Source organism: Plecotus auritus (genome assembly GCF_963455305.1).
Source record: "Plecotus auritus genome assembly, chromosome: 7".
Taxonomy (NCBI): domain Eukaryota; kingdom Metazoa; phylum Chordata; class Mammalia; order Chiroptera; family Vespertilionidae; genus Plecotus; species Plecotus auritus.
In genome coordinates, this window is record NC_137774.1 from 48984076 (window position 1) to 49010182 (window position 26107).

The window sequence follows — 26107 nt, forward strand, 5'->3', positions numbered from 1 at the left end:
CAGGGGTTTGGCAAGGAGGGGTTGGTGAGAATCTAGAGACAGACTATGGAAAATTCTTTTTTAAAAAAATATATTTTTATTGATTTCAGAGAGGAAGGGAGAGGGAGAGATAGAAACAATGATGAGAGAGAATCATTGATCAGCTGCCTCCTGCACACCGCCCGCTGGGGATCGAGCCCACAACCTGGGCATGTGCCCTTGACCAAAATTGAACCTTGGACCCTTCAGTCTGCAGGATGACGCTCTACCTACTGAGCCAAACCGGTTAGGACCTATGGAAAATTCTTATGAATACTTTGCTAGTAAAGAAAAGTCAAAGGTGGCTGGAACCCTGATGAGGATGGCGCTAAGCTTCTGAATACATTCCTTTTTGTTCACTGGATCACTAAGGCAAGCATTTCCTAAACTCTGAAAACCTAAACATGCTCTTTCATTTCCTTATGTCATCATTAATAACCTTGGATTTAGAAATCTAGACCCGATCTGACCATTATGGAGCTGAGAATTGTCCCAAGCTGAGAGGGGTTCTTGGGTTGATGAGCAGATTGGTGAACTATGCAGCAGGGTGGGCTCACAGCTCTGTGCTCACACGTCATCTCAGGACCCCAAGGTTGTGTCTCATGACAGCAGGCATTCACAGGGATCTGCAAAATATAACAAATAGCCATTTGGATTATCCCGACTCTGCAGATCAGATCAAAGGAGATTAAATTGACGTGTTGCCCCTTTACTCAAGCATTTGGCAAATGTCTCATTCTTTTAGCGATGATTTTGAGTTTTGTAGAATTAATACTTTTTTTTCCCCAAGCATATTTCTCTCAGTTTTCAAAAGGTTGGGTACTTGTGGGAAATTTAATCCACATGTTTATGATTCATTTTGACTTCAATCCTTTCAAATTTATCTTTGGAGCATGAGTTGGTACTTGAGAAGCCTTTTAAAGTTCAGGACTTTTAGAACCAGATAGTTATTTTGCGAGTTGTGTCTTAAAACACATATCAAAAATTTTAATAAGATAAAAACTAAGAGTTTGGAGGGTCCTCTGAATGTAGCAAACTCCCCACTCTCAGCAGTGTATTTTCAACAGCAAATCTGTAGGCAAAGAACGGTAAAAGCACACGGGGAGCAACTTCGCTGAGTGGCACGGAGGGGTATCTGTGTTTATAGGAGTGTCATCTGGTTGCTTCAAGTATTCCCCAAGACAGCAGGCCTGGGAAGCTTCGTGGCAGCCGTATCTTCCCTGTAGGCCCTACTTATTTTTTATAGCTACTTATGCACAGATCCTTGAGCTGCTGGAACATTCCAAGTCACCTCACAACAAGTTCAACCCCTTCATTTTATTGATGAAGTTGAAGCACAAATGTCTTACTGAAGATCTCACATACCTTAGTTTTAGAACCTCTTCAAGCTTCAACCACATCTATTTCATCCCAAAGAGTAGACTGTTTGATGAGAGTCCAGGTTACCCCACAGGGACTTGGGGTTGGATCTGGGGAGAGCAGTGGTTGTAGTTTTGGAAAGTGGAGAAAGAGGTTGAACACTTATTTTCACACAGAGAGCCCTCTTTGAATTTCTCTCTCTTTTAGGCTGTCTGTTTGGGGTTGCTTCACCTCTTTGGAAGAGTCGGGTGAAAAAGGACTCTGAGGAAATGGGTTTTAAAGCCAGACACTAGGAAGGGGCCACATGGGAAGAGTGGAATTGTCTGATGGGTAGCAGCCCTGTTTCTACAACCTGTCTAACAAAGATTCTTACAGAAAGCTGGCTGTTTTATAAACAGATGCCCTCAGTACTCCAATGGATACATATTTCCTGTTTCAGAACACGAATGCTTATTGAATTCGTGTGACCATTCTAAGTATGTTGGATTCACTCAGTCACTGCAGGGGAAATCTATTGACCTTGGATACAAACTTTGGCCCAGAACAACTACACTTGGTTATTTAGTTTAGTTGTAAAAAATGTGGGAAATAGATGCATATCAGCAAAGGTCTTGGTCTTTGTTTAGCAAGGAAACTAGTGATGAAATTTATGAAGGCTTTTATCAGAATGAGGTCAATAGAACACATTCACACACATGCCATTTAAAATAGCATCTATTTGTTTTATAAATGATTATCAAAGCACTATATGTTCAGGGTGGAAAACTTTAAAAATGCCAAAAATATAAAAATGAAAAAAAATATAATTCCACTACTTAGAGATAATAAATGTTAGTTAACATTAACATTTGAGAGTTTCCTGTTTTTTAATGGGTTTATATATTCTTTTATTTTACTTTTTTGTACAAAACATACTATTTTTATATGTTGTAAATGGTTTTGTTTTTTAATTGTAAAGGCCAAGAGGAGAAAAAGAGGTTTCATAAACATCTAAAACCAATGGCCGTGGTGTTACTGGGTCTCTAGCACTGCTATGAGAGCCAAAGCATTTGTAAGATCCGAAGCGCTGAAGGTCACGGATCTTGATTCTTCACATGTTGTTTCCCTTTCTGTCTGTCTGCTTTTCTTCCCACAACTAATTACCCAGTTCAGTTTTTCTCTACTCACTCGCTAGCTTCTTTTCACATGTACTTTCTCATTTCTTATATTTTGGCGCGATATGACGCACACACAGCCCTTTTCTACCTCATGGCTCCTCATTCCACATACCATTTGTGTGACATTTTTCAGTTCAAACTATTCAGCGAGAGAATTGGATTTATTCAGTTAGTAACTCTTATCTCTATTTGAGCACGACTTTGCACACGGGCTCTACTATAAAGTTCTGGTCAGTTGGGTCAGATACTTCTCTAATCTATTCAGGTGTGGCCAGATGATGAGAAAATTCAGACAACGTTTACAAAATAATATAAAGACAGTAAAAATCACCTTAAATCCTGATATTCAGTAATAAACACTGTTAATGTTTTCATGATTTTCAGTCATTCTTAAATATGTGCATATGCATGTTTGTGTATGCATGTGCGAGTATGTATTATAAAAAATTGATCACATCTCATTTTTTTAGCCAAATATTATATACTAGAGGTCTAGTGCATGAAATTCATGCATGGGTAGGGTCCCTAGGCCTGGGCAGCGATCAGGGCCTATCAGGGCCTTCCAGCTGCCAGCCAGAGCATTCCTTCCAGCTGCCAGCTGGGGCCTCCCTTCCCTGGCTGCCAGCTGCAGGCCAAGGCCTCCCTTCCCCAGCTGCTGGCCAGGGCCTTCCTTCATTCTGTGCTGCCCCCTGGTGGTCAGCGTACATCATAGTGAGTGATCAGTCTCCCGGTCAAACTCTTGTGGGGACAATTTGCATATTAGCCTTTTATATATATAGATTGAACATTTTTTACAGACTTAGCTATTTTTCCCAAACCTGATTTGTAGTGGTGTGTACAACTTTATGGGCATATCAGCACTTTATTTCACAATTCAGTATTATTGGGCACATTTTGGGTCTTGCAGTGGGAAGAGGAACTCTGCTCCTATAAGTGGCTCATAGTGACAAAGAGATGTTCACTCACTAGGCAGCTAAAAAATGCCTAATATCTTCTACGGGCTCTTCAGGTAAATCATTTAGTCTCATGAAAATAAGGACACTTTCATTTTGTCTGTCTTTTTTGGGACCATATGGGATTTATTTTGATGTATGACATACAGAAGAAATATAACCTTTTTCCTAAAAGTTTAACTTATTGCCCCAGACCATTTGTTCAATAGTTATCATTTTTTTCAACTGATTTGGAATGTCATTTAATTTATTTCCTTTATTCTCAGATACAATTGACTGTGGGATTCACCTCTGATTTAAAACCATCATAATTTGATGGTGGTGTATGTAAATGTAGCACTTGCATCCTCCCACAACCACATCAAAATTACAGTTAAACCACGGAATAACCATCATTCAGAACTGCCTGAAATTTTGCTGAACAGAAGTCCTGCAAGTAAATATTTAAAGGAGAAGCTACATTAAGACTAGCAGGAGGGGCTGAGATGCAGATTGAGCTGGTGCCATACCCATGTGTGGCAGATAAAATAGGGAGGGATATCTCAGCTGCCAAAGTCCCCCCTGTGGAGCCAGGGGTCCCAGACCCACACCAGGCCTCCCAGGCCAGGGTTCCAATGCCAGGAAGAAAAGTCCCCATAATTTCTGGCTGTAAAACCAACAGGGATTGTGACTGAGTGAGATGGAGGCTGCTGGAGTCCCAGGGAGTTCCTCTTAAATGGTCTGCACACAGACTTACTTGGACTCACTGGAACATTAAATATTATGAGATAAAATGAATGGAGAGAGATTAAAAGTCATAACAGTTTAAAATTCTTGAGTCAGATCCTGATAACAGAATTATTAAAATAAAGAATAGAGTCATAGCTCTGGGCGGTGTGACTCAGTGGTTAGAATGTCGGCCTGTGCACCCAAGGATTGAGGGTTTGATTCCTGGTCAAGAGGACGTACCTGGGTTGCAGGTTCAATCCCTGGCCCTGGTTGGGATGCATGCGGGAGACAACCAATTGATGCATCTCTCTCATATAGATGTTTCTCTTTCTCTCTCTCTGTCTCTCTCTCTCTCTCTCCCTCCCTCCCACTCAAGCTAAAAATCAATGGAAAAAATATCCTAGGGTGGAGATTATCAATAACAACAAAAACAACAGACCCATAGATACAGAGCAGGCAGACAGCTCTGGTTGGGGTGCGGGGTGTTGCTGGGGTTTTGGGGGGATTGGGCAAAAAAAAAGAAAAAGAGAGAACTCATGGACATGGACAACAGTGTGGTGATTGTGGGTGGGGAGGGGATGGGTGGAGGTGGAAGAGGGCATAGAGAGGATGAATGGTGATGAAAAAAATAAAAGAAAAGAAAAAATAACTATGGTACTAAATTGTCATACATACCTGTTTCTGGGCTTTCTATCTTCTTGCACTGACCTATTTTGGAGCATATTATTTTAATGGTTATGAGTTAAATTTTGTTGTGGTATATGGTACTTTATTTTATATATATTATATATACATAATATATATAATATATATAATATATCTTTGTCTGATCTTGTCCATTTGTACTTCTTTGTAATCGTCAAAATGAGTCCCCTATTCCATTGTATTCTTCAAAGAATTGCATTAAATTTGCAGTTAAAATTGCAATAAATTTGAAAGAACTTACATGTTTACAATATCAAATACTTTAATGATTTGATTTTTAAAAAAATATATTTTATTGATTTTTTACAGAGAGGAAGGTAGAGGGATAGGGAGTTAGAAACATCAATCAGCTGCTTCCTGCACACTCCCTACTGGGTATTTGCCCGCAACCAAGGTACATACCCTTGACCGGAATCCAACCTGGGACCCTCCAGTCCACAGGCCGACGCTCTATCCACTGAGCCAAACCAGTTAGGGCTAATGATTTGATTTTTAATATTACTTATTATTAATTCTGATAGATTTTCTTTTTTTTTTTAAATAAATCTTTATTCAGATTATTACAATTATTTCTCCTTTTTCCCCCCATAGCTCCCCTCCACCCATTTCCCACCCCACCTTCTGCCCTTACCTCCCCCCCACTGTCCTCATCCATAGGTGTATGATTTTTGTCCATTCTCTTCATGAACCCCCCATACCCCTTTCCCCCTGAGAATTATCAGTCCACTCCCTTTCTATGCCCCTGATTCTATTATATTCATCAGATTATTCTGTTCCTCAGGTTTTTAATTCACTTGATTTTTAGGTTCGCTTGTTGATAGATATATATTTGTTGTTCATAATTTTTCTCTTTACTTTTTTCTTCTTCCTCTTCTTTAAGAATACCTTTCAGCATTTCATATAATACTGGTTTGGTGGTGATGAACTCCTTCAGCTTTTTCTTATCTGTGAAGCTCTTTATCTGCCCTTCAATTCTGAATGATAGCTTTGCTGGGTAGAGTAATCTTGGTTGTAGGTTCTTGCTATTCATCACATTGAAAATTTCTTGCCACTCCCGTCTGGCCTGCATAGTTTCTGTTGAGAAGTCAGCTGACAGTCGTATGGGTGCTCCCTTGTAGGTAATTAACTGTTTTTCTCTTGCTGCTTTTAATATTCTCTCTTTGTCTTTTGCTCTTGGCATTTTAATTATGTTGTGTCTTGGTGTGGTCCTCTTTGGATTCCTTTTGTTTGGGGTTCTGTGGGCTTCCTGGACTTGTAAGTCTATTTCTTTCACCAGGTGGGGGAAGTTTTCGGTGATTATTTCTTCAAATAGGTTTTCAGTATCTTGCTCTCTCTCTTCTTCTGGCACCCCCATAATTCTGATGTTGGTACGCTTGAAGTTGTCCCAGAGTCTTCTTACATTATCTTCAACTTTTTGGATTTTTTTTTTTTTGCTTTTTGCTTTTTCAGTTGAGTGTTTTTTGCTTCTTTGTATTTCAATTCTTTGACTTGATTCTTGTGTTCCTCTATTCTGTTTCTGGGTCTCTGTATAATATTTTTTATTTCAGTCAGTGTATGTTTAATTTCTAGTTGGTCCTTTTTCATATCTTCGAGGGTCTCGTTATATTTATCGGCCTTTTCTAGGATATTCTTAAAAAGTCTTATAACCGTGGTTTTGAATTCTATATCCAGTCGTTTGTTTTCCTCCATTTCTTTGGTTTGTGATCTGATTCTTTGACCCCGCATTTTCACTGATTCCCTGAGTTGGTAAGGTAGATATTTGTGCTAGGTTTCCAATATGGCCCAGTGGGTCTGCTTCCCCAGTTAACCTGAGGTGGACACTCTTGGTGCACCCCTTTGTGGACTGTGTGTACAGCCTTGTTGTAATTAAGTCTTTATTGTTGTTGGTATCACTGGGAAGAATTGACCTCCGGGCCAGTTGGCTGTAAGGATCAGCTGTGTCTATGCTGGGAGAAGTTCGGTGCTGGAGACAGCCTTATAGGATTAGACTTGCCAAATTCCAATAGGCTCTGTGCTCAGCTTGGATGGGGTGGAGTCTCAGTCTTGGCTTTCTGTCAGCCTTGCCCTTGCGCACATGTGCGCTTTCAGTCCTCCGCCTTCCCCAGCTCGAGTCTCCGCCTGAGAGTCCAGACTCCCCCCACAAGAGCATGGGTCCCCAGGGGCTCGCCTGGAACTGGGGTTCACTGCAGTCAGAACTGGGGCTCAGTGCCGTCAGGAGCCTCTGACTCCCTTCCACTAGGGAAAGCCTGAGGCAACCTCCGCAGCCTTTGTGCACACTGGCACGCGTGCGCGTGCGCACTTTCAGTCCTCTGCCTTCCCCGGCTCCCGAGTCTCCGCCCGAGAGTCCAGACTCCCCCCACAAGAGCGTGGGTCCCCAGGGGCTCGCCTGGAACTGGGGTTCACTGCAGTCAGAACTGGGGCTCAGTGCAGTCAGGATCCTCTGACTCCCTTCCACTAGGGAAAGCCTGTGGCAACCTCCGCAGCCTTTGTGCGTACTGGCCCGCGTGCGCCTTCAGACTTCTGCCTTTCCCAGCTTGAGTCTCCGCCCGAGAGTCCAGACTCCCCCCGTAAGAGCGTGGGTCCCCAGGGGTTCACCCGGAACTGGGGTTCAGTGCAGTCAGAACTGGGGTTCAGTGCGGTCGGAGGCTTCCTTCCCCCTTCCGCCAGAGAAAGTCAGCCAGGCTCTCAGCCGCCCTTCCTCTCTGCGTGCACAAAGCCCCTTTGCCGTACCTCCAATTCTCTGTGAGCTTTTCTTTTTCCTTCTAGTTGTAGAATTTTCACTCAGCCAGCTTTCCTGTGGTTCTGGATGGTGTCCGTTCTGTCTTTTAGTTGTAGTTTTGAAATTGTTGTGCGAGGCAGCAGTTTAGGTGTTTACCTATGCCGCCATCTTGGTTTCTCCAATTCTGATAGATTTTCATCTGGTTCACTTTAATTTTCCACATATGCACTAATTTGATATTGATTTTAATGGTAAAATTGTTTAGTGTTCATTTGCATCTATCAAGGACATAGTATGCTTTTTCTTTTTAACTGGATAAATCATTTTTAAAATACTTAGCCATACTTTAATTTCTACATAAACTCTACTTGACTTTTGTGTATTATATTTATTGATGTTTAACATTCTTCGTCTATATTCATAAAAGGGAGTCTATAGTTTTCTCAGATTTTTCCTTTAAAAATTTTTTTAGATAATCTCTGGTGTAGAGAATTATTTCCATTCCATATTCTCTTTTCCTTCTTTCCCCCATCCCCAAATAATATTTTAACATTTTAAATGTGCATTTGATTATTTGTCCTTGGAAAATGTGAATTATGGTCATGTGGTATGTGTTGTTCATTTATCATGTTATAGACCTCATTCTGTTTTTACCTTTGAAACCAAGCCCCCGGACTTTAGGACCCCTCCACACGCTGTGTCTCTGATGCGGCACAGCACTCCGTAGGTGTGCTCACACGTTCAGCTTCGTTAACTCTTCAGCTTTTGTATCGCAGTTACGTCAGCTCTGTTAAATAAAACTTGAGAAACATGCCTTGATAGGCTTTTCCAAAATATTTTGTGTGTTTTGTTATTGTGAATACAACCTTTTTCATTATGTTATCTAAGCACATGTGGCTGGTATATGGGAACGCTGCAGATTTTTGTATCCATATATATTATCTGGGCACTTTACTAAGTTTTCGCATTCCAGTAGTTATTGTATTTTCTAGGTATATAATCTTATATCTAATAATAATTTTGATTTTCTACAATGATTATAATTTACATATTACAGCTTATTTAATCAGCCTGATTTCCATAACAATTTAAATAATAACGGTGATGGCCAACATTCTTTTTCCTGATTCTAATAGGAAAGTGTTCAGTGTTTGATTCTTAAGACTTGTCAAATCATTTTCTGCTTCTACTTTTCTTTGAGTTTTTATTCTATGTGTTGCATTTTGTTTTATTTTTTAAATATATTTTTATTGATTTCAGAGAGGAAGGGAAAGGGAGAGAAAGATAGAAGCATCAATGATGAGAAAGAACCATCGATTGGCTGCCTCCTGCACACCCCACAGGTTGAGCCGGTAACCTGGGCACATGCCCTGATCGGGAATTGAGCCGTGACCTCCTGGTTCATAGGGTGATGCTCAACCACTGAACTATGCTGGCCGGGCTATGGACTGCATTTTAATAAGTGCCTTTTTAGTGTCTACTGAGATTATTGTACATCTATCCAGGAGGTATTTTGTTAATTGGTTTCCTAGTATTAAAATATTTTAGCATTCCTCGATGACCCTAGTTAATTATGGTGGATGACCTTTTAATATATGATTTCATTCAATTGGCTGATGTTTGATTTAGTGTTTAGGAATTTGTGCTCATGGTGGTTTGGTTTATAGTTCTTTTTTTGGGGTGCTATCTTTGTGAGGTTTTGGTATTTAGATTACCCTTAGCTGTAGTGGACATTTAACATGTTATTTTATTTTTTTACTATTCAGGAACAGTTTATATTGCATGTGGATTATCTGTTCTTTGAAAGTTTGACTTGACTTGACAATAAAACTGTCTGTATGAACTTCTTTTTAGGACATAATGCTTTAGTAACTTCCTCAGTTTCTTTGATGGGCTTATTTTTCAGACCAGGTCTACTTCTTGAGCCAGCTCTGCAGTGTCTCCTTCAGACTAGGACTTGATTCAGATCTGGGTACATCACTTGATGGAGGGTTTCATCATCTGATCAGACTAGATCTTTAGCTATATTCTGCCTCTAGAATCACAGTATTTGCTTGGAGTGAAAATTTCATGCGAAGTGCTAGTCACGTGCCTAAAGGACAGGGGCTGGGACTTCACCCAGTTGTATATCTGTTTTTGTTTCTGGTCATTAGTAGTATTTTAATGTGTGCTGGGATTTGACTTGAGACTTTTGATTTCACTGTAACATACATCAAGAAATAAGGTGGGGACAGATCTAGAGCCCTCATGGACCTCTAATTATTGGAACTTGCTGGTAGTTACCAAAAAGAACGTAGAAATTGTGAGAGGCCGTATTAGCTTAGGTTGATGTGTTCTCAACAACCTCTTGCTGTATGTGAATGGAGTTGGGAAAAGAGCACTCTAATGCCTGTAAAAGGTATTTCTTACTCAGTGGAGAGAGAACTGCCATGTTACAAGTGTTTTTTAAAAATAAAAATTTTAATTTTCAGTTACAGTTGACATACAATATTGTATTAGATTCAGGTGTACAACCCAGTGATTAGACATTTATGTAACGTACAAAGTGACCACCCCAATAAATCTATTACCCATCTGACAGCATACATAGTTATCACAATATTATTGAATATATTTCCCTATGCTGTACTTTACATCCCTATGACTATTTTATAACTACCAATTTGTGCTTCTTAATCCCTTCACCTTTTTCATCCAAACTTATAACCACCAACCTCAACAACTTTCAAAAATGTTCTCTGTTTCTATTAGTCTATTTCTGTTTTGCTTGTTTATTTTGTTTTTTAGATTCTGCATGTAAGCAAAATCATATGGTATTTGTCTTCTCTGTCTGACCTGTTTCACTCAGCACAAGACCTGCTAGGTCCATCCATGTCACAGTTATATTCCATTGTACATATGTTCTTTGTTTATCTTCTCTATCCATGCATCTATTGTTGGACACTTAGGTTGTTTCCATATCTTGGCTATTAAAACTAATGTTGCAATGAGCATATTGATGCATATGTCTTTCCAGATTAGTGTTTTGGGTTTCTTAAGATACTCCAAAGTGAAATTTGTGGGTCCTTTTTTGTATAGCTCTTGTTTTAAAGTATATGTTGTCTGGTATAACTATTGTTACCCCGGCTTTTTAAAAAAATTTTCATAAAATATCTTTTTTCATTTCTTTTCTTTTAGTCTCTGTGTGCCTTTCAATCTAAAGTGAGTCTCTTGTAGACAACATATGTAAAGGTCTTGTTTTCTTTCTTTTTTAAAAAATATATTTTATTAATTTTTTACAGAGAGAAAGGGAGAGGGATAGAGAGTTAGAAACATTGATGAGAGAGAAACATCGATCAGTTGCCTCCTGCACACTCCCTACTGGGTATGTGCCCACAACCAAGGTACATGCCCTTAACCAGAATTGAACCTGGGACCCTTGAGTCCACAGGCCAATGTTCTATCCACTGAGCCAAACTGGTTAGGGCAAGGTCTTGTTTTCTTTTTCATTCAGCCACCCTGTATCTTTTGGTTGGAGTATTTAATACGTTTGTATTTAAAATAATTTTTGATAGATATATATTCATTGCTATTTCATTATTTCTCCTTCTCCTCCTCATTCTTCTTATTCTTATTCTTTTATTCTTTCTTATTCTTGAAGACCCTTTAACATTTCTTGTAATACTGGTTTGGTGTGATTAACTCCTTTAGCTTTTTCTTGTCTTGTCTCCTGAAGCTCTTCCTATGCCCTTTGATTCTAAATGACAGTTTTGCTGGGTAGAGCAATCTTGAATGTAGATCCTTACTTTTCATCACTTTGAATATTTCATATCAATCCATTCTGGCCTGCAAAATATCTGTTGAGAAATCAGTTGACAGTCTGATGGCAGCTCTTTTGTAAGTAACTGTTTTTTTTTTTTTTTTTTTTCCTTGCTGCTTTTAAGATTCCCTCTTTGTCTTTAACCTTTGGTATTTTAATTATGGTATGTCTTGGTGTGGGCCTCTTTGGATTCATTTTGTTTGGGATCTCTGTGCTTCCTGAACTTGTGTGTCTATTTCCTTCACCAAGTTAGGGAAGTTTTCTGCCATTTTATCAAATATGCTTTCAATTCCTTGTTCTCTCTCTCTCTTCTCCTTCCATCACCCCCATGATGTGAAAAATGGTACATTTAATGTACCAGAAGCCCCTTAAACTATCTTCATTTTTTTGGATTCTTTTTTCTTTTTGCTATTCTGATTGGGTGTTTTCTGATATCTTATCTTCTAAATTGCTGGTTTATTCAGTTAATGTATTCTTCATTTCTGACTGGTCCTTGTTTATTTTTTTAAATATTTAATTTTATGTTTTCTATATCATTGTTGAAGTTATCACTGACTTGATCCCCTAAATTGAGTATTTTTTTAACTTAATAAATCTTTATTGTTCAGATTATTACAATTGTTCCTCTTTTTCCCCCCATAGCTTCCCTCCACCCAGTTCCCACCCCACCCTGTGCCCTTAACCCACCCCCCCGCCCCAGCACTGTCCTCATCCATAGGTGTACGATTTTTGTCCAGTCTCTTTCTGCAAGCCCCACACCCCTTTCCCCTGAGAATTGTCAGTCCACTCCTTTTCTATGCCCCTGATTCTATTATATTCACCAGTTTATTCTGTTCATCAGATTTTTTTATTGACTTGAGTTTTAGATTCACTTGTTGATAGATATGTATTTGTTGTTCATAATTTTTATCTTTACCTTTTTCTTCTTCTTCCTCTTCTTAAAGAATACCTTTCAGCATTTCATATAATACTGGTTTGGTGGTGATGAACTCCTTTAGGTTTTTCTTATCTGTGAAGCTCTTTATCTGCCCTTCAATTCTGAATGATAGCTTTGCTGGGTAGAGTAATCTTGGTTGTAGGTTCTTGCTATTCATCACTTTGAATATTTCTTGCCACTCCCATCTGGCCTGCATAGTTTCTGTTGAGAAATCAGCTGACAGTCGTATGGGTGCTCCCTTGTAGGTAACTAACTGTTTTTCTCTTGCTGCTTTTAATATTCTCTCTTTGCCTTTTGCTCTTGGCATTTTAATTATGATGTGTCTTGGTGTGGTCCTCTTTGGATTCCTTTTGTTTGGGGTTCTGTGCATTTCCTGGACTTGTAAGTCTATTTCTTTCACCAAGTGGGGAAGTTTTCTGTCATTATTTCTTCAAATAGGTTTTCAGTATCTTGCTCTGTCTCTTCTTCTGGCACCCCCATCATTCAGATATTGGTACACTTGAAGTTGTTCCAGAAGCTCCTTACACTATCTTCAAATTTTTGGATTCTTTTTTTTTTTTGCTTTTCCAGTTGAGTGTTTTTTGCTTCTTTGTATTTCAAATCTTTGACTTGATTCTTGTGTTCCTCTAGTCTGCTGTTAGGTCTCTGTATAATATTTTTTATTTCAGTCAGTGTATGCTTAATTTCTAGTTGGTCCTTTTTCATATCCTCAAGGGTCTCGCTAAATTTATCAGCCTCATCTAGAAAATCCTTGAAAAACCTTATAACTGTGGTTTTGATCTCTATATCCAGTCATTTGCTTTCCTCCATTTCTTTCATTTGTGATCTGTTTCCTTGTCTCCACATTTTGGCTGTTTCCCTGAGTTGATAGAGTGGCTTTGTGTGCCAGGGCCCAGTGGCTCAGCCTCCCCAGTTACCTGAGGTGGACACTCTTGGTGCACCCCTTTGTGGGCTGTGTGCACAGTCTTGTTGTAGTTAAGCCTTGATTGTTGTTGGTATCACTGGGAGGAATTGACCTCCAGGCCAATTGGCTATGAGGATCAGTTGTGTCTACACTGGGAGAACTTCTGTGCTGGAGAAACCCTTATGAGACAAGACTTGCAAAAGCCTCTGTGCTCAGCTTGGATGGGGTGGAGTCTCAGGGCGGAGCATACAGCATTGGTTTCCTGTCAGCCCTGCCCTAATAGGCCCCTGTGTCTCAGTGTCCCGTGGTAATCACTGCAAGCACCTCTGAGAGAAAGCCGCCCTTGAGTTTTGCCCGCTGCCAGACAGTCCAGTTTCTCCCCGAATGAGTCTGGGTCCCTAGAGTCTCACCCGGAACTGGAGTTCAGTTCAGTTGGGAGCTTTTGTCTCCCTCTTGCTTGAGAAATCCCACTGTGCACTCAGTTGCTAGTCCTCTCCGCGCGCGAGAGCGCATCTCAGTACCTCTGCCTCCTGCAGCTCCTCTGAGTCTCAGTGTGCTTTTCTCTTCCCTTCTAGTTGTAGAATTTCCATTCAGCCAGCCTTCCTGTGGTTCTGGATGATGTCCATTTTGTCTTTTAGTTGTAGTTTTGAAATTGTTGTGCGAGGCAGCAGTTTAGGTGTTTACCTATGCTGCCATCTTGGTTTCTCCCTTGAGGATTCTTATGACCAGTATTTTGAACTCTGTATCTGGTAGATTGCTCGTCTCCATTATGTTTAGTTCTTGTTGGGTGGAGCAGAGTCTCAGGGAATCACCAAGGTGGGGCCAATAGTGTTAGCTAGGTTGGTGGAGACTCTGTTATAGCACCTGCCTGTGCCTGCAGGGGGAGGGCTCATCAGATGAATAGTGGCCTCTGCAAGCACTTCTGTCTGGGAGAAAGCTGCCTGCCCAGTCTTGCCCTGAAGCCAGACATTTCAGTTCCTCCTGTATGTCCCTGGTGCCTTCCCAGCTGCACTCAGTGCTGGAGCACAGAGCCAGTAAGTCTGTGGGCAGTCTTTTAAGAGAAATGGCTGGGACTCAGGAGTCTCTCCATCTTAGCCACAATTTCTACTGGTTTTTACAACCAAAACTTATGGGGACTTCTCTTCCCAGCACTGGAACCCTTGGATGTGATCCTGGTGTGGGGCTGGGACTCCTTGACCCTCATGGACCTCTACAGCTGAGATATCCTTTCTGATCTCTAACTGTCACATGTGGGTGTGGGACCAGTCTATTCCAAGTCTCCACTCTTCCTTCTTCTGGGTATCCTTAGATATAGGATATACCTGTTCAGCTAGAATTCAGTTGGTTATCAATGATGGTTGTTTTGTAATTTAGTTGTCATTTTCTTGTGGTCATTGGAGGATGTGGGTATTTCATTTACTTATTCTGCCATCTTGACTGGCTCATTGTTTCAAGTCTTAAGTATCTGACATTAGTCTTTTGAGGTTAACATACAAAGTACCACAGACTGAGTGGCTGGAAGAACAGAAATGCATTGTCTCACAGCTCTGGAGGCTAGATGTCTAAAATTAAGATGTCGGTTGGTTCTCTCTGAGGGCTGCAAGGGAGAATCTGTTCCCTCTCTCTCTCCTAGCTTTTGGTTGATTTACTGGCAATCTTTGGCTTATAGTTGCTTCAGTTCATCATGTAATCTTCACATGACATTGACCTTATGTCTCTTCACTTTGTCTTCCTTCTGCTCTTGTCTGCCTCAGTGTTCACATTTACTCTTTCTCTATGGACACCAGTCAGACTGGATTAGGGCCTATCCTAATGACCCATTTTAACTTGATTACCTCTATAAAAGCCCCATTTTCAAGGTAACATTCTAAGGTACCAGGAGTTAGGAATTCAACATATCCTTTTGAGGGGACACAATTCAACCCATAACACTATGTAAGACTGACAACAGAAGGAAAGTAAGGAGGTCTTCCTTACTGTCATTTGGACTGATGGCGCTCTGTGTCACGCAATGCAAGTGAGCATGCCACCAGCTGTCTTCCTTTATTTATGCCATCAGCCTTCTTAGTTAGTAGATAGTTTTTAAAAATTCCATGGACAGACTGTTTCAATCTTCCCAATATTAAGGCTTTGGGGAAATTTGGGGCTTTCTGTTTTTGTCTTTAACAGTATTTTTTTTCTGGGAAGAGAAGAGGGGCTATATCAGGCTCTGCTAGTTAAAAGCCAAAAGTTGTAAACCAAAAGCTGTTCTGTCTCCAGGATCTTTTTTGGGGACTTTACATTTTCCTTGTCTGAAGGTGAGCAGGTTTCCTCTGCTTGGGGTGCTGAATGAGAGGAGACTACCTCTAGGGCAGTGGTTCTCAACCTTTCTAATGCCGCAACCCTTTAATACAGTTCCTCATGTTGTGGTGACCCCCAACCATAAAATTATTTTCGTTGCTACTTCATAACTGTAATTTTGCTACTGTTATGAATCGTAATGTAAATATCTGTGTTTTCCGATGGTCTTAGGCTCTACAGCAGCGGTTCTCAACCTGTGGGTTGTGACCATTGGAAAACACAGATATTTACATTACGATTCATAACAGTAGCAAAATTACAGTTATGAAGTAGCAACGAAAATAATTTTATGGTTGGGGGTCACCACAACATGAGGAACTGTATTAAAGGGTCGCGGCATTAGAAAGGTTGAGAACCAGTGCTCTAGGCCGTCCTGCACCCAGACTGTGAAGGCAGCCTTTGGGGGAGACCCTGTGAGGGTTGAGAGCTTCTCTACACACTAGTGGTGTCATACCAATGGGCTCTGTGTATCCTCTTCAGGGATCCCCAGCTGTCTTTCCTGCTTATAACTCTATTATCTTCTGAAGGCTTGCAGCTTATAAAATAGATAGTTTGGCTAAGGCCATACAATAAAGAATCATATTTGACTCTCACATTTCGTCTCCTCTCTTGCTGGCTAAATAATGTGACATTTTGAATTTGGAATCTTCAAGTTTAGCTTACATTTTTGGCTTTTACTAATTTTATCAAGGTCTTACTGGGATGCTTGTCAGTTTCCAAAGTGCTCTGATATGATCTCATCTTATTCTCACAATAAGTTGCTTTTCTGCTCGTTTTTCATGGCGATAACTCACAGAAGTTACTGGAGGCACGGGGGCGACTTGGCCAAAGCCACACAGACAGCCCTGGAGCCAGGACTCCGATTCAGGTCTGTTGACTCTCAGCCCAGCTCCTTTCCATTAGGTCATTCTGCTCCCTTGCTACCTTGCGGTCAAGCCAAGGCTCGGCTCTCACTCAAGGTCTCAAAATACCACCGCCTCCTCCCCAGAGCCTTCCCAGATTAAACAGATGGGAATAATTGACAGCTCTCTGTTGTACTGTTCTGTCTGTGTAGAACAGAGACTCAGCAAATTGCTGGCTCCATGGCTAGCCTTTGCTGGTCTAAGAATGGTTTTTACATTTTTAAGGGTTATAAAATAAGAAAAAGAAAGAGAAGGAAAAGAAGGAGGAGGAGGAGGAGCAGGAGGAGAAGGGTGATAGAGACATGTGTGGCTGATACAGTCTCAACTCTTTTTCATTTGACCCTCTATAGAAAGTTTGCCAGCCATAAAGCACAACAAATCCACCAACTGTATCTTCCTTTTTTTTTTTTTTTTACCTGCCCTCACCCCCCAATGTTTTGCATCCGTTGGTTACTCTTATATGCATGCATACAAGTCCCTCAGTTGATCTCTTATTTCCCCCACCTCTCCCTAACCTTACCGCTGTAATTAGACACTCTGTTTGATGCTTTACTGCCTCTGTAACTATCTTTTGGTTCATCAGTTTATAATGTTTTTCATTATCCCTAAATGAGTGAGATCATGTGGTATTTTTCTTTCATTGACTGGCTTATTTCACTTAGCATAATGTTCTCTAATTCCATCCAGGTGTCTACAAATGGTAGTAATTCCTTCTTTTTTATGGCAGCATAGTATTCCATTGTGTAGATGTACCATAGTTTTCTGATCCAGATATCTGCTGACGGGCACCTAGGCTGTTTCCAAATCTTAGCTATTGTAAATTGTGCTGCTATGAACATAGGGGTGCATATATCCTTTCTGATTGGTGTTTCTGGTTTCTTAGGATATATTCCTAGGAGTGGGATTACTGGGTCAAATGGGAGTTCCATTTTCAGTTTTTTGAGGAAACTCCATACTGTTCTCCACAGTGGCTGCACCAGTCTGCATTCCCACCAGCAGTGCACGAGGGTTCCTTTTTCTCTGCATCCTCGCCAACACTTGTCGTTTGTTGATTTGTTGATGATAGCCATTCTGACAGGTGTGAGATGGTATCGCATTGTCGTTTTGATTTGCATCTCTCGGATAATAAGTGACTTTGAGCATGTTTTCATGTGTCTCTTAGCCTTCCTTCTGTCTTCTTTCGAAAAGATTCTATTTAGGTCTGTTGCCCATTTTTTTATTGGATCATTTATCTTCCTTTTATTAAGTTGTATAAGCTGCCTGTAGATGTTGGAGATTAAACCTTTATCAGTGATAACATTTGCAAATATGTTCTCCCATACAGTGGGGTTTCTTGTTGTTTTGTTGATGGTTTCTTTTGCTGTGCAAAAGCTTTTTATTTTGATGTAGTCCCATTTGTTTATTTTCTCTTTGGCTTCCATTGCCCTAGGGGCAGTATCACTGAAAAAGTTCTTTTGGCATATGTCTGAGATTTTGCTGCCTGTGGATTCCTCTAGTATTTTTATGGTTTCCCGTCTTATATTTAAGTCCTGTATCCATTTTGAGTTTATTTTTGTGTATGGTGTAAGTTGGTGATCTAGTTTCATTTTTTTGCATGTATCTGTCCAATTTTCCCAACACCATTTATTGAAGAGACTGTCTTGACTCCATTGTATGCTCATGCCTCCTTTGTCAAATATTAATTGCACATATTGGTTTGGGTCGATATCTGGATTCTCTATTCTATTCCATTGATCTATATGTCTGTTCTTGTGTCAGTACCAGGCTGTTTTGAGGACAGTGGCTTTGTAATACAGCTTGAAATCTGGTATTGAGATCCCTCCTACTTTATTCTTCTTTCTCAGGATTGCTGTGGCTATTCGGGGTCTTTTTTTATTCCAGATGAATTTTTGGAGAGTTCTTTCTAGGTCTGTGAAATATGCCGTTGGTATTTTAATGGGGAGTGCATTGAATCTATAGATTGCTTTGGGTAGTATGGACATTTTGATGATGTTGATTCTACCAATCCATGAACATGGTATGTTCTTCCATCTGTTTACATCTTCCTCTATCTCTTTTTTCAGTGTCCTGTAGTTTTCCGCATATAGGTCTTTTACCTCCTTGATTAGGTTTATTCCTAAGTATCTTAATTTTTTTGGTGCGATGGAAAATGGGATTGCTTTTTTAGTCTCTCTTTCTGTAAGGTCACTGTTGGTGTATAGAAATGCCATAGATTTCTTGGCGTTAATTTTGTATCCTGCTACATTGCCGAATTCATTTATTAAGTCTGTTAGTTTTTTGATAGAGTCTTTCGGGTTTTTTATGTACAATATCATGTCATCTGCAAATAAGGACAGCTTTACTTCTTCTTTTCCAATTTGGATGCCTTTTATTTCTTCTTCTTGTCTAATTGCAATGGCTAATACTTCCAGTACTATGTCAAACAGGAGTGGTGAGAGTGGGCATCCTTGTCTTGTTCCTGTTCTTAGGGGAAATGGTTTTAGTTTTTGCCTATTGAGTATGATGTTAGCTGTGGGTTTATCATATATAGCTTTTATTATGTTGAGGTATGATCCTTCTATTCCCACCTTGTTGAAAGTTTTTATCAAGAAAGGGTGTTGGATTTTGTCAAATGCTTTTTCTGCATCAATTGATATGACTATGTGATTTTTATCTTTCAATTTGTTTATGTGATGTATCACATTTATTGATTTTCGGATATTGAACCATCCTTGCATTCCTGGGATAAACCCTACTTGGTCATGGTGTATGATCTTTCTGATGTACTGCTGGATCCGATTTGCTAGAATTTTGTTGAGGATTTTGGCATCTACATTCATGAGGGATATTGGCCTGTAATTCTCTTTCATTGTGTTGTCTTTATCTGGTTTTGGTATAAGGGTGATACTGGCTTCATAGAAGGAGCTTGGAAGTGTTCCTTCCTCTTGAATTTTTTGGAATAGTCTGAGGAGGATAGGTTTTAGTTCTTCCTTGAATGTTTGGTAAAACTCTCCTGTGAAGCCGTCTGGCCCCGGGCTTTTGTTTGCCGGAAGCTCTTTGATGACTGCTTCAATTTCTTCCATAGTTACTGGCATATTGAGCTGTTTAGATTCTTCCTGATTGAGTTTTGGAAGGTTATATTTTTCTAGGAATATGTCCATTTCCTCCAGGTTGTCCGGTTTGTTGGAATAGAGTTGTTCATAGTATTTTTTAACAATCCTTTGTATTTCGGCGGGATCTGTTGTTATTTCACCTCTTTCATTTCTGATTTTGTTTATTTGGGTCCTCTCTCTTTGCTTCTTGGTGAGCCTGGCTAGAGGTTCATCAATCTTGTTTATCCTTTCAAAGAACCAGCTCTTGGTTTTGTTTATCTTTTGTATTGTTTCTTTGGTCTCTATGTCGTTTATCTGTGCTCTGATCTTTATTATTTCCTTCCTTCTGCTTACACTGGGCTTTTCTTGTTGCTCTTTTTCTAACTCTTTGAGTTGTTGGGTTAGGTAATTTATTACCCCTGTTTCTTGTTTTTTGCAGTAGGCTTGTAGAGCTATGAACTTCCCTCTCAAGACTGCTTTCGCTGTGTCCCATAGATTTTGGATTGTAGTGTTTTCATTGTCATGATGTTTTTTATTTCTTCTTTGATCTCTCTGGTAACCCAGTCATGGTTTAATAGCATGCTGTTTAGTCTCCATGTGTTTGATTTCTTTGGGTTGTTTTTATTGTAGTTGATTTCCAGTTTTATGCCACTGTGGTCTGAGAAGATGCTTGATATGATTTCTATCTTCTTGAATTTGAAGAGACTTTGCCTATGTCCCAACATATGGTCTATCTTTGAAAATGACCCATGTGCACTTGAGAAGAATGTATATTCTGTGGCTTTGGGGTGAAATGTTCTGAAGATGTCAATTAATTCCATCTGGTCTAGTGAGTCATTTAGGATTGATGTTTCTTTGCTGATTTTTTGTTTAGAGGATTTGTCCAATGGTGATAGTGGGGTATTAAAGTCTCCTACTATGATTGTATTGCTGTCAATCTCTCCCTTGATATCCTCCATGAGTTTTTTTATGTATTTGGGTGCTCCTGTATTGGGTGCATATATGTTTACCAGAGTTATTTCTTCTTGTTGGATTGCTCCCTTTAGTATTATGAAGTGGCCTTCCTTATCTCTTGTTATGTCCTTCAGTTTGAGATCTAATTTGTCAGATATAAGTATTGCTACCCCAGCTTTTTTTTCAGTTCCATTTGCCTGGAAAACCTTTTTCCATCCCTTCACCCTCAGTCTGTGTGCGTCTTTTTTTCTGAGGTGGGTTTCTTGTAGACAGCAGATATATGGGTCATGTTTTCTTATCCAATCCATTACCCTATGTCTTTTGATTGGGGCATTTAATCCGTTTACATTTAAAGTTATTATTGATAGGTACTTATTTGTCGCCATTCCTATTCTTTACACCTGTGTTCCTTCTTTGCTTCCTATTTCTTTCTTTTTTTTTTTTACAGCAGACCCTTTAGCATTTCTTGCATTGCTGGTTTGGTGGTAATAAATTCCCTTAGTCCTTTTTTGTCTGTGAAGCTCCTGATTTCACCTTCAATTTTGATTGACAGCCTTGCTGGGTAAAGTATTCTTGGATTCAGACCCTTCCTTTGCATGACTTTGTATATTTCATTCCATTCCCTTCTGGCCTGATGAGTTTCTGTTGAGAAATCAGTTGCTAGTCTGATGGGGGTTCCTTTGTATGTAACTTTCTGTCTCTCTCTGGCCGCTTTTAAGATTCTTACTTTGTCGTTGGTGTTTGCCAATTTAATTATAATGTGCCTTGGCGTCGGTCTTTTGGGGTTCATTTTGCTTGGGACTCTGTGAGCTTCTTGGATTTGTGTGGGTTTTTTCTTCTCTATATCAGGGAAATTTTCTGTCATTATTTCTTCAAATAGGTTTTCTATTCCTTGCTCAGCTTCCTTTCCTTCTGGAACCCCTATTATGCGGATGTTGTTTTGTTTCGTGTTGTCCCAAAGTTCCCTTAGGCTCTCCTCCTGCCTTTTAATTTTTTTTTCTAGAAGTTGCTCTACTTGGGTATTTTTTCCCATCTTGTCTTCTAGCTCACTGATGCGGTCCTCTGCTTCTTCTAGTCTACTCTTGATGCTTTCTATTGAGTTCTTTATAGCAGCGATGTCATTTTTCATTTCTTCTTGGTTCTTCTTCATTTCCTCTTGGTTCTTGCTCATATTGTCGAATTTGTCTTCCATTCTTTTCAGCCACCTTATGACCATTTCTCTGAATTCTTTTTCTGGAAGGTTGCTTGCTTCCATTTCTTTTACTTCCTTTTCTGGTGCTTTTCTTTCATATGCGGGCTGTGTCTTTGTCTCCCCATGGTCTCTCTTCTCTGGGTGTCTGGTTATGTAGTTCTCTCTCTCCTGCGTCAATTTAAAGGCACAAAATACAGCACTACCAGATACAACACACAAGGCACTGAACAGAAATGTATTCACGATATTAATAACCTCCAATAAAGGTGACCACCAGAGAAAGGCAAATTAGGGGATAGTAGAGAAAGAAGAAGAGGAAAAAGAAAGAAAGAAGAAGAAAAAAAAAGGGGTGTCAAAATGAAATTGGGAAAAGGGAAAAAAAGAAGAAAAAAAAGTAAGAGAGACAAGAAAGAGACTAAGAGAGAAAGGGAAACAGACTATATATATTGGGGATAAAACTCCAATAGAACAATCACTTATCCCAGCAAATGCCAGCAACAAGTACCTGGGGATTAATACAAACTACAACACCAACTAATATTGAGTGAGGCAAGGGAAAACAGAAGCACTAAACAAACAAATAAATAAACAAAAGAAGAGTAAGCAAAACAATCTCACAAAAAAGCATAAAAATTCGATATAATCTACATTCAAACGAACAACAACAAAAGGACAGAGAGAAAAACAATTTTTTGGATAGTTAAGACAGCGAAGAGAGAGGTGTGTATGGACTTGGAGCAGGGGATTGAAGATTAGATATATAAGTAGGGTGAAATTTTAAAAGGGGGTAAACAGAAAGAATAGGGAAAATCTAAAGCAGGAAAGGGGTAAGATAAACAGGACACTGAAAAGGGAAAAGTGAGGAAGAGAGTGATGGCATAAAGGTAGATTTGAGATAGAGTAAAATGATGCTAAAGGAAAGATAAAAATAGAATGTAGAACATTAATCCCAAAACAAAATGAAGAGAAAATAAAATGACACTTAAAAAAAAAAGATAAAATAGCAGTAGTAATAATACGGATTGAAAATAAAAATGTAATAATTAAAAAAGTAAGATCAAGTGAGGAAAAAAATTAGTTTCTTGAGTAAAAGATGCAAAAAATGAAAATAAAAAAATAAAAAATAAAAATAAAATGTGGAGTAGTGAAGGTCATTCACTTCCTCTGTTGTTCTGTTTGGCACGCCTGTTTCTCAGTCCGGCCAGTATTGCAGTTCCCTGCGTTCCACTGCTCTTCAGTGATGTAAGCCAGTCCTGATTTTAAGCAGGCGGTGTGTCTTAATTCGTATTCCTTTATTTTTGATTACACAAGAGTCAATTTGTGATTCAGCCCCTGGGTGGCAGTGTTTCTGGATTGACTTCCGGGTTTACCTATGGCCTTTCTAGGGAGTGTTAGAGCCTTCTTTCCCTGTGGCACTCACTACCGGTTTGTGGGAGTGGGCTGCCTCAGAGCTGGCTCTCTGATGGTCACTCCCCGCTCCGATCCCCAGGTTCCAGAAAAACAACTTTCCCCTGAAGTCTCCCAGGGTGTCCCCAACTGGGTGAACCTATGAATTGGGCTTAGTAATCAGAAGCAAGAATTTCAAGAGGAAAAAGCCCAAGTGTGCGCACTCCGTGGCTGCGTGTAAGTCTAGCACACCCCTGAAATTCTTAGGGTGTCCCTGCACTTCAGATCAAAATGGGTTGCTTTTTAGAGAGCCCTTCTGTTAGCAGCTCTGAGGATCCCCTTCCACATTCACAGATCACGCCAGCCCCAGCAGCCACCGATTTTTCTAGGCACAGACTTCCCTGGTCCTCCAGCTCCCGCAAAACGCGCGTTCCTCTCTCGCGCTGGGACCAGAGACCTCACCTTATCTTAGGCGAAATCTGACCTTTCCGTGGTGGAGTATAGAGCTCCTCTGAACCCGTGTGTTTGCGCCAATTGGGGAGCGTTGTTCTGGGGCTCGCAGCTGTACCGTGGGTGCCGCAGTTGTGGATTCTCAGGCTTCTGATAAGCTCCACTTTCCGGTTCCAGATGGCGGCGACTCCGCGTCCAAGCCCGCAGCTCCGGGAGGGGACCCAGCCGCAGTGGGAGCTGCCAGGTCAGGGGAACCCCGTCTAGCAGTCTCCCACCTTCTTCTGGAGTTCAGCTGTCCCCCAACTTGCCAACAAACACTCCTAGTGCGACCCTCAGCTGTTCTTTCTTTCTGCTCCGGGACAAGGCTCGGAACACGTCTGTCTATTCCGCCGCCATTTTTCTCCCCCCTGTATCTTCCTTTATCTACTTAAAATTTTTATTCACCCTCAATCTGTATTTATGAGGCCAATTTTTGTTGTCTACTGATTTATTTAACATGGATTTAGGATTTTTGCTTTTGAATATTCAAAGCTCCTGCTTGCTATTTCCTGATATTTTCCTTTCTCTTTTATCAGGCCCTGAGGAATGGGTACATGGAATAAACTATCCCTTATGGTTTAGTTGGAGAGAGGGCCTTGGCATCAAATACATGTTAGTTTATTCTGTATGCACAACAACTGGTATATATAGTAAGTACTAATGCAGGTCAAGGGAGACTTCTTGAGGACCAAATAATAAGCCATATGAGGACAGGGAATGTATTGTTCTTGTTTACTCTAACCCCAGCATTATCACAGGTGCTGAACATTATTTGTTGACCAACAAATGAGGCTTGAATTAACCAAGGAAGATTTTGAGTAGGGAATGGGACTTTTGCTGAGATTTTTAAGAAGGGGTAGAAATTGAGCAAATAGGAGTGAGATTGTACTTTGGGCTGGTAGACTGATATAAGAAGAAATGGCCCAGTGTATGCCTTCTTCATGGCATTCATTATTATTGAAATAAATTAATAATTGGAATACTTAATTTTTTAATAGAATTTTTTAAGTTGCCATTTTAGCATCATAGAAAAATGGAGTGGAAAGTACAGAGGTTTCCTATATGCCCCCTGCCCCTACATATGCATCACCTCCCCCATTACCAGCATCCCCAACAAGAGTGGTACATTTGTTATAATTGACGAACCTACATTAACACATTATCATCCAGAGTCCATAGTTACCTTAGGGCTCACTCTTGGTGTTGCACATTCTATGAGTTTGGACAAATGTGTAATGACAAGTATCCAACATTATGTGCCATGCAAATGTATTTAATTTTTGATACAACAAGACATGGCAAGCTCTGAATGCAGGGAGTTTGTCACATTCCTGTGAGTCCCCACTGCTCAGGATAGCACCTGAAACCCCTCAGGGACCTGTTGAAAGACATGGTGGTCAATAGATTATGAAAGCAGATAAGGGCCTGAGTGGGGAGAGTCTTTATCATCAAGCTAAATACCTTGAAATTTATCCTGTCTATAGACAAGGGTCCACAAGGTATAGGCCACAGGCCAAATCCACATATTGTCTGACTGTTTACACACTCCAATGACAGAGTTGAGTGGCTGTGACATAAATGGTGTGTGATCTCTTGGCCCACAGAGCCTAAACCATCTACTATCTGCCCCTTGTAAAGATAAAGTTTGCCAAACTGTGGTGACTGGCATGGGGAAATCCAATGGTTTCCTGGAGGTGTCCAGTGGCTGGGAGGGCTGGTGCCATAAAGCACAACAAATACACCAAATCCCCAAAGCCCACAACACTCCCCCCACCCCCCGCAACCCCAAGAGCCTTCTCCTTGTTCGGGAATTTTCATGGGCACATCAGGGAGGCATTCCCTTCTCAGGAAACATTGTGAGCTTTGCTCATGTCTAAATAGCTCCCTCCCAACCTGTGCATCAGCTAATATATAATTTCCTGAGAGATATCAAGTGAGTGATTTCCTCTGGGATTCCCTAGGCTTCTTTATTGCTCATAACTCTCTTATCTTCTGAAGGTTGACAGTTTATAAAATGGATACTTTGGCCAAAGTTGCATAACAAAGAACTCTATTGGTCTCTCTGCTTTCCTCCTCCCTTGGTAGCTGAGGAATACCACATTTCAAAATTTGAATGGTCATACTCAGTGTACATTTTGGCTTTTTCCAATTTTATCAATAAGTTACTACACAAGCAGTTTCTCAGGGAGTTTTCTCGTTGTCCTTTAGGCACTCTTTAAACTCTGAGAGTTTTAGCCTATCAGGTGCAGTTCAGAAGATGCTCCAAAGAGTAGAGTTTCCAAAAAGAAGCAGGTCAGGCGCACAGAAACTGACCTTTACAGTCCTGGTTGTGAGGTTTTGTATGATTCCCCTTGCCCAGCTGTGCCTGATACTCTAGAAATATTTTTTATTTATGTTCCTTTTACTATATTTCTATTATACAGGGTTCTTTTTAAACATATAAATAACTTTGAGACTCCTAGATTGCTCAGTTTTAATCTGAGTTTTTCTCTTCCTACATAAGATAATTTCAGG